This window comes from Pyxicephalus adspersus, chromosome 4 (genome assembly GCF_032062135.1).
Source record: "Pyxicephalus adspersus chromosome 4, UCB_Pads_2.0, whole genome shotgun sequence".
NCBI classification, from domain to species: Eukaryota; Metazoa; Chordata; class Amphibia; order Anura; family Pyxicephalidae; genus Pyxicephalus; species Pyxicephalus adspersus.
This window is the reverse complement of record NC_092861.1, coordinates 128,998,274-129,007,606: the sequence shown is the minus strand read 5'-3', so window position 1 is coordinate 129,007,606 and position 9,333 is coordinate 128,998,274. Positions and strand designations below refer to the sequence as shown.

The following is a 9,333-nucleotide window of genomic DNA, read 5'->3' as shown; positions in this document are numbered from 1 at the left end:
GAAGGGGGACAGCGAAAAGTTTCCTCTTATTCTACTTCACTCTCATCTGTGATCTTGGGGTGAATGAACGTCCCAGATAGTTTGTGGTCACTTTATACTGTATATAAGGCCATTATTCCTAATATAACATGAATTCTTACACATAAGGTGTGTTAAAGAGGAAATAAACTCAAAACTGTTTAAGAAAAATCAGTGCCTAGTAGTGTGTTGCTATGCAGTACGGAGAACTGCGATGCATTTACCTCAGAGCTGCATATCCTTTGATTTGGGGTTATGATTCACCAGTATGTGTGAAAACATGCATGGCACGTGTCGTCCAATGTGGTGCCATGTAATCCTACAGGTACCCCAACACGGCTGGGGAGTGCAGTGTTATCCACAGCACCAAAGTACAGCGGTTGCCAACTGGTGGTCCACAGAAAAATTTGGACAATGTTTCTTATGTTTTATTTTTAACAAAACAAAAATAATATTCTAATAAATTCTTATATTCTGAATTTTCGCCTTTTTTAGCACTAAATTCATGAACTGTACTAGAGACGGAAAAACAAGGGAGGCGCAGCGTGACGTGTAGTGTTAAGTTGGATTGCATTGCCAAGCTGTACGCTTCAGTATTGTTTCCACCATTACAACAGTCACCCCGCTCTGTGAATACCGATTCTCATCCAATTGTTTTATTTCATTTGTTTATTTCTCAGATGCTCTTTTAGGTAAGTATGACCTTAGCTGTGCATTTTCTTTAACTGCTTTTTTTGTCATCAAATAGTTTGACTTTGATAACTATCATTTCTTGTTTGGTCTTAGATTTGAATGAGATAAACCCGTAATGAGTGAGAAAAAAGCAAACAAATATTTTAGGTTTCTTTAGTAATACCAAGGATAATGGAACTAATGATAATAGTAACAATAGTAATACTTCACTTAACCGTCATCTGATCAATGAATCAGAGCCTCCACAGTCCTCATCAGGCACCATTAGGAAGATCATTATTTTACAAATGTATTTATATTTTAAAACAAAATTCATTCTAATGGTCTGCTGGATTTAAAATTATGAATTTAGTGGTCCAAAAGTTAGCAATGCAGGTCTGACTGGTAACCTATAGCAATCAAGAGGAAAAAATATGCCTGGTAATCATTTAAACACATACCGGATGACATTCAGGGCCCTTTCAGACCCACAATATCACCCAGTAACATATCAAACTTCTGCTGTGTGGACAGAAGAAGAAAACCGCACTGCAGGCCAATACTTTTGCACGTGACTATGGCCAAGATCTTCAGGCAACAACCGAATGGCCAAAAGCAACGTGAGGCTTTTGGAGGACTACACTAAGATCTGCAGCTGCCGCATGTACAAAATGTCCCAACAGCTCTTGTTCACTTGAACAGGAGAGTTTAGGATCACAGTTCAAAACTATGCACTTCTCTGAGGGTCTGGAATGGCTTTGTTAAAGCTCCCTGTATGATAACCAGCCATTGCCATTTTTAGATATTAAACACTCGCTTTTACTTTCATTTCTATTTTTTGTTGCATCCTGTGGCACCCTTTCATCCACTTCTCGACTTTTCGCATGAATGTTTGAGGGAGGGTGACAACAATAAAACATGCCTATGCAATTTGCAGCCTGATGGCCTGTAGTAGTTTCATATATGTGACTCAGTGATGACGTAGGAGCAAAATTTGAAGTGGTCAAGAATAAATAAGCAATATTAAGTCATTAATACATAATAATAAAAAATAAAGAAATGTATAATGAATAATGCATAAAAAATATAAAAATATTATAAATAATAAAACATTTTATTAATATACAGTGAATAAACATAATGAAAAGCTAAAAATGCCACTAGTATATATTATAAGTAATAGTATATAATGAATAAATAATAAATATATATCAATAAACTGTCACTTCTAAAACTCTGTAAACTTTCCTGGTTGTGAAAGTTTTGTCCCTGGAAATGGTTAACATTCACTCTGGATTCTTGCAGTGGTTGACACAGGCAGCAGCAGGCTGCAGAATAGGAATCTCTCTTCCTTTCTTTATGTGATTAATCACAAAGATAATGTAACATGTCAAAAAGTACAATCTTTGGCCAGGATCCTAGGAATAATTTCCACGCTATTGTTGCTTAGCGCCTCTAATGAATGCCGCACTGAATATCCTGAGATAATAAATGCAAGGCTTTGTCTGCAATCGCACACAATTTATATTTTTATTTTTATTTTTACTGTTTTCAATGGATTCTGCAGCTGTCAAAATTCCGAGAGGGAACAGAGCACAAAACGCTCAAATCACAGGAAGGCTAAATAATTAGCATTAATACATAAAGACAATGGGAGGCAACCTTTATAACTGGGACAAATAAAACTTTATTCTTTTTTTAGTTTGAATTCACACTTATCGGTCCTGATACAGAGCAGGAGACTGTGGGGGCCATTCACAATAGGAAGACATGTTTCTGACTACAGCTGGTGGTTGCAGCTGTACTAGAAAAAAGACTAATATCTCCTCCATAATTAAATTTAATGTATCATGATGTATGCGTTAAGGTGCCCATTCATGATGTGGCTACTTATCCCTCCTTTGGGACAGATAATACACAGAAAACACAATGGCATATTACCTCTTCTTTAAGTATATGTAAACCCAATTACCTATAGAGGAGTCAACATGCTTACTCAGAAAAGTTGTCTCCTATTGTTTTTGTTTATCAGTAGCTTGGTGATCCTATAATGAATGTTCTTATTCAGGCGCTTCCTGATGAAGGGTGTCAAAGCTTTTCCATTTGTGTTCCTGCATTGTCACCCACACCCCCTTTTGAAACTACAGGAAGACACAAAGATGCACATTTCACAAGTCTGCAGAAGATTAGCAGCGATGGGATGCAACAATGAATAAAAAAAGATAAAAGTCTTTATAACAATTGTTCTTGATAAGCTTTAAGCAAAGAAAATTAGTTAAAGATGTGTATACAGTGAGGTCTAAAGCTACGTACACACTTCCAATTATTATCGTTGGAAAACCAACGACGAAGTTTTCCAACGATAATAATTGGAAGTGTGTATGTAGCTTAGGAGGAAGTGCCTGAATAAATAAAAGCCCATAAATAAATATTATAAAATAAATAAAATATATAAAATAAATAAATAAATATGAGCCCATGCTATTATTTTAACTTAAGGTTGGAATGATTAGGTCTAAGGCCCCCTTCACATTGGTTCTGATTTATTAGAACTCTCCAAGACTGGAGAAGATAGACTGTCATGGGTGAACCTGGATGATCCAGCAAACCTGCAATAGGTTTCCTAAATGATTTGCTATTATTTGGCAAATGTTTTCATTACTGGAGCAGATCATTTCTAGGTTTACTGGATCACTCAGGTTTACCCATGAGAGTCTATGGTCTCCAGTCTTGGAGAGCTTTGATAAATCAGGTCCATTGTGTCTATATAGCTGCATTAAAAAAGACTTCAGGGCACACAAAACACTAAATGCAATACAAGAGGTGTGAATCCAGACTTAATGGTTTTTTGCTGTGTTACCTTTAGAAGATTTTTGCTTACTTCCTGTGTAGTCTCTGGGGCATGAAGTAAGGGGAATTTTCCAAGAAAACAAAAAGCAATTCCAGTGTTTTGTTTATTGCAAAGTAGTGAATATTTAAAACTTGTGTTATTTATTTTGCTGTATATATTCTAGTTGAGTTAATTCTCCCCATGTTCTGTGTGAAAGTGAGGATGAACCTCCGCAAAGGGGACATGTCAACCAAAAAATATGACAGAGTTTAAATGCACCATCCAAATATATATAATAAAATGTGGCTGTGATTTGTCTTTAATACAATAATCAATGTACTGGAAGCTATCTTGGCCGTTTGCTTTGACTGAAGTGATTTTTCCTTTCATTTGCTTGTCCCTAAGCACCCACTAGTACCTGAGGGTCTCAAGGATCTCATCTCAGTAGGGTGCTCTTGGAAGGACTTCAGAGCCCCATAATGATTACAAGTTCTTGACAGGCACCATGAAAGCACAATTCCTGACAAACAGAGGTGGCCCTTTGAAGTTAGCTTGAGTGTTGTGGCAGTCTGGAATGTCTTCAGGGGTCTAGTATATCTAAGGTGAGGGTTGGGGGTGGTTGTGTACCTTAGAAAAATAAAATATTTTAGCATTTGTTTATGGCATTTCAATATAGATGTAATAAAAAAAAACCTATAAAATGATTAGGATTAGAAATCTAGACAGAGCAAACAATGAGACAATGTGTATGAAATGTTCTTGTTTCAGGAGATAAAGTTAGCTTGTGTTGGTTTATACAGCAAGCAGATAACAGCCAACGATTCTTATTCCAATTTAAATTTATTTTCTTACGAATATTGTTTTTAGAAATGGAAGTCTTTCCGTGTGAAGTCCCCTCTATCTCGTGATAAGTGAATTTGGCAGAACTCATGTGAATATTTGCCTGGTCTGTAAAGGGTCACATAGATCAGAAATCCTTATTAGCTGAAAAAGTGTAATTATAATTCATAAATCAGAGAAAGCTGCAAACACATATTTAAGAAACTAGATATTCATTTAACTGAGTAACGTCTGATTTCCTACTCTGCCAAGCAGAGATTTGTATACTAATACTCATATACTACAAAATATATATATATATACTACTATTGGAAAAACAAAATTGAAAAATGTTGCCTTAAGAGACAAATGTGGGCTGCTATTGCTAGCCTTTTTTTGAAAACACTAGTAGCTTGGTTGTGTGGCTCTTATAATTGTAAGTTGTTTCTAAGCCATTGCCATGGAACAGTTGTGCAGCAAATTAAATCAGAACACCTAATCTGCATAGTTGTCCCAGGTCAGTAACTAAGAAGCATTGGCAGCCCACCTATTTCAGTAATGACAGGTTCTCTTATATGTGTAAATAATTGTGAAATAATATGTGTATGATACCTAAAGTAATCAGTATGAGGCATGGTTACATAAACTCATGAAGATCTGCCAACTCTGGCTTCAGAATATAATACAAATGACTGGAAACAAACTAGTCTGTTATGTCTACTCAAGTACAAGGACATACACAGTTCCGTGATTAAAGTGTGCCTTAATTACATTAGGTTGGCTAATACACATCACACATGAAGAATTTAATACATTTTACATGTCATTCCTGTGTCTGGAAGTGGAAGGTGTTTCTGATGTTAGGTTTACTAAACAATTAAAAAAGGAAGAGGTGCTTTTTAAGTCTAAGCCCACAGGCTGCACTGCCAACGCTATTACCATAGAATACACAGCTATTAACTTAATCAGAATACACAAACACCTAACATGGCATTACAATGGAGCAATAAACAAACATTTACAGAGCAGCCATTCATTGCATTAATGCTTACACATCTGCTGTAGTCAATACACTCATTTTGTATTCCTTTGGGAAGTTTATGATTCATGTGTTTGATCACTTCAGATTGAGCACTGTCACTTTGTGTTGTATAGTATACACAGACAGGCAGCAAAATGTACTCTAAAGGTGGATAAGAGTCACATAAAATCCCTCCTTAATACACAATGTAATGGCTTATTTATAGAAAGTTCTTTTATATTAAATGCTGGTTTCCATCACATTTTTGATATCAAGAGGAAAATGTTCATCTAATAATTCTCACAACTGTGTGGCGAATGCAGAATTATTTTTATACATTGCTCTATACTCTTTGCCTGGCGGTACATTTGCTGCAGATTTGATTAACACCTTAAGTCTGAAACAGATGCTCAATCGCTGTTAAGCGATTGTTACCAGCAAAAGTATAAATAAATGGGCATTGTACAGACAGCACTGTTCTGGTAATGGAGAGGGGTAGATGTCTGCTAGTAAAAAATACTAAGAGTACTTCTAATAGTAAACAATGTCAATTGCTTGCTGCCCGTCAGTTTGAAATCCAGCATGGCAGATTACTAAAGATGGTGCAGGACCTCTATCCTAAATCTAGATTTTCACCTAAGAAAAGCCGTACTTAATTCGAGGCCTTTTTTTAATAATATTTTGCACTTGCCTCTGCACAAATTTAAATAAATGAAAGTTTGTTGGTTGGATTTGCACTGTGTAATAATGGGTTTTCCGATTTAGGAAGCCAATATGTATGGACATATGAGTTTGTCTCCAGAGGATTTAAGGTTTGCTAAAATACATGCATTATCCCAATGGCACCCCAAAGCATTATAATACACCACAATACACTGTAATTGCAATGTATATTGTGTATGAGTCCCTTAAATCCAATGAGCAATATGGTAAAGTTATTATTAATATTATTTTTAAACAGGATTTATATAGCGCCAACATATTACGCAGCGCTGTACAATAAATAGGGATATTTAAAAAATAATTTTCTGGACTGGAAACAGTCTGTTAGGGCAAAAAGCACCAGATTTGGTTAATAAACTGATATTACATGTGTATTTTATCCTAAAGAGCTTAAACAAAACCAATGAACAAAAACTTGAACATTTATCAGAACTAGAGACATAAAGGTAGATCTCTGAAGAAATAATTTGGTCCAAAAAGCTGACTTCAGTCTAGTAGTTCTGGTGAACTACAGTCAGCCTATTCCCAGCCTAAAGTGACTATGACGTAGGACAGTATGTGGCAATTAGCTGCATATTGCATACAGAATTAAGTGACTATTTAGAGATCTCCAGTATTCATCAGATAACCTGAATAGCCAAAGACTGCTGCAGTTTTCCAATAGGAAAACATAGCAGACCACCTCTCACTCTCAGTCTGTACACCAATCCTTTGTTTCTACTGTCACTGAAAATGATCCCTTACAAACATGTTGGCCAACAATGATTGAGTGTCTGTATGGGGCTTTGCATTTAAAGTGAAGCACCATTACACTTGGAACGCTATGTACATACCCCCTTCCCTCCAGGTGGTAAACTGACCCTGCGCAGCTGAGCTTCTTTAACAGTTCCCCAGCGCAATCAGGGGCATTGGACCTGATATATTAAAGCTTTCTAAGACTGGAGAAGATACACTTTCATGAGCAAACCTGGAATGGATAAGTCATTTGCTATTTTTCCATTCCAGATTTGCTGGATCACACAGGTTAACTGATGAAAGTGTATCTTCTCCAGTCTTGGAGAGATTTAATAAATAAGGCCTATTGTCTGTCTCCTTCTGCAATAATGACCTGCCTGATCATTAATTTTCCCCCTTTAAGTCTGTTTATATATTTGTATATATGTAGATATCTGTTGTGCTCTTTTTTTTTCATAGGGCAGCAGTACACATGATGTTGACTCAACAAAAGAAATCCCCTGACTTTCTTTTTTTTTCCATTTCATTGCTTAGTGTTAAACCACTACAATCATTTTGTGTCTGCACACAGCCCTGGTGCTGTTTATCTGTGTCGCCATTGCCTTGATTGCATGACCATGTCTGAGTACCATTAGCTAATCCTCATATTTCAGATACACCGTAGACTTCATAATAGTAATACATTAGAAGTTTTCCATCTCACTTCTGCTGGCAATACTTCTTGTTTTTTCTATTTACATCATGTGTTTTAATGTTAATTATTCATGAAGGTTTGGAATACAGCCATCAGATGTATGTGTTAGCTTGTAATCTAAGGTGAAAATATGTCTGTACAGCTGCAAAACTATTTAGCCACATTCAAGGGGGTCATGCCACACACAGAGCTGAGCAAATACATTTCCACATCATGATGGTACTGAAGATATGACTGACTTGCTGTGCGTTGTGGGAAGAGTTCCAAGGCTTTATTAAAAATAATGAAGGTGTAACCCTTAGCAGTGGGTGTAAACTCTTAGGATTGACCCTAAGGCTGTTCATAGAAGCTAGATGGTGGTCTGATGCATGCAGACATGGTTCAATTTCCAGTTTATGTATGAACATTCACACCCTTATCACCCAGCTGTATAACTCTGAGGTTTATGGAGAAGACCTTAGAAGATCCAGCTTAATCTTTTTGAATAGTAGGGATCCGAAGGGAAAATGTAACCCACTTAATGATTGCTCCAGTATCTGTTGACAAGGAGTGTTAGCCTAAATCTAAAGTTGCTATAGACTGTAGGATCAGTGTCTATCCTTGGGAATCTAGGGCTATGTACACATGTGCAAAAATTTCCGTGAAAGATCCTTTCCAACGACAAATGACTGCACGATGCATGAACGAGTGCTGTAAATACAACGCCATTCTGCTCTCTCCCCTTTTCTTGCATTACATTTGTTCGTACACCATTGTCTATGGATCCCCCAGGACGGTCGTTCGGACGATGGATGATGGTCACTGTTCACACGCAAGATTCCCTTCCGATATTAGCCCTCAACCGATTATCGGTTGAGAACCATTGCACGTGTGTACTGAATGTGAATTTTGCCACATCCTATACTTTTTTGTCCCTTCTGCAATAAAACACACTAACTTGCCTATTAACAATCTTCTCTAATTTGTATAATGAGCTGTTCTCGCAGCTCCGTGTACAATGCCAGGTATCCCAGCATTCCCCTGGCTGCTGTGAATAAATTACCTCCCACATGCATGTTCATGAGTCATGTCATTTCTGTCTGTCCAGACAAGATGACCGAAGACCTGGAACCTGCAAAAAGACCAGGCAATAAATGCTCCTATGTGTTTGGGCATTAAAAACGACATTTTATGATAAATATCTTATAGAATTTGAAGAATAAGAAAAGCATTGTGTATTGCATATATACACACACACATATATATATATATATATATATATATATATATATATATATAAATATATTTGCTTACTGGTCAAAAAAAAATGTAAAAAAATGCAAGGACTGCTTAATATATAAAAGACCCTTCCCATCATACATTGTAGTTTTTTATTTATAAAGGTTGGTACATATTCTTATTCCTGACCTTTACACTGCAGGGAGGATCAGTGCAATTATTTGCAATTTCAGAGTGAGGTCCTTAGCATTTCTTTAAAACTTGCAGGTAAGTTGATAGTCACTCCAGCCCAAATAAATTAATCTGACCTTATTTCATATTTCTTCTGTGAGGTCCACTTTAAGGGATTAAATACTAAACGGTACATGAGTTCTAGAAGTTGAGACATATGTTAATTGTAGCACGCATTCTACAACTGAATGGTTTTCATCTTTTAACTAGTGCTAAAAAAAAAATATGTCAGGGGAGTTCTTATCTCAGCATGGTTTCTGACTACACATGAAGGTTAGAGGCCAAGACAAGTCCCAAGTCATGATTTACCAAATTTTCAAGCCTTTTCTTGAAGTTGGAAACACTTCAGACGTTTCAGTGATCCAGCTGTAT

At 36.5% G+C, this 9,333-nt stretch overlaps 1 protein-coding gene across 5 annotated transcripts in view; it reads left to right on the top strand.

Annotated features, from left to right (window-relative positions):
• Positions 1-9,333, top strand: part of MACROD2 (mono-ADP ribosylhydrolase 2) — a 1,216,811-nt gene that overhangs the window by 251,177 nt on the left and 956,301 nt on the right. The gene's annotated exons all lie outside the window — the stretch shown is intronic.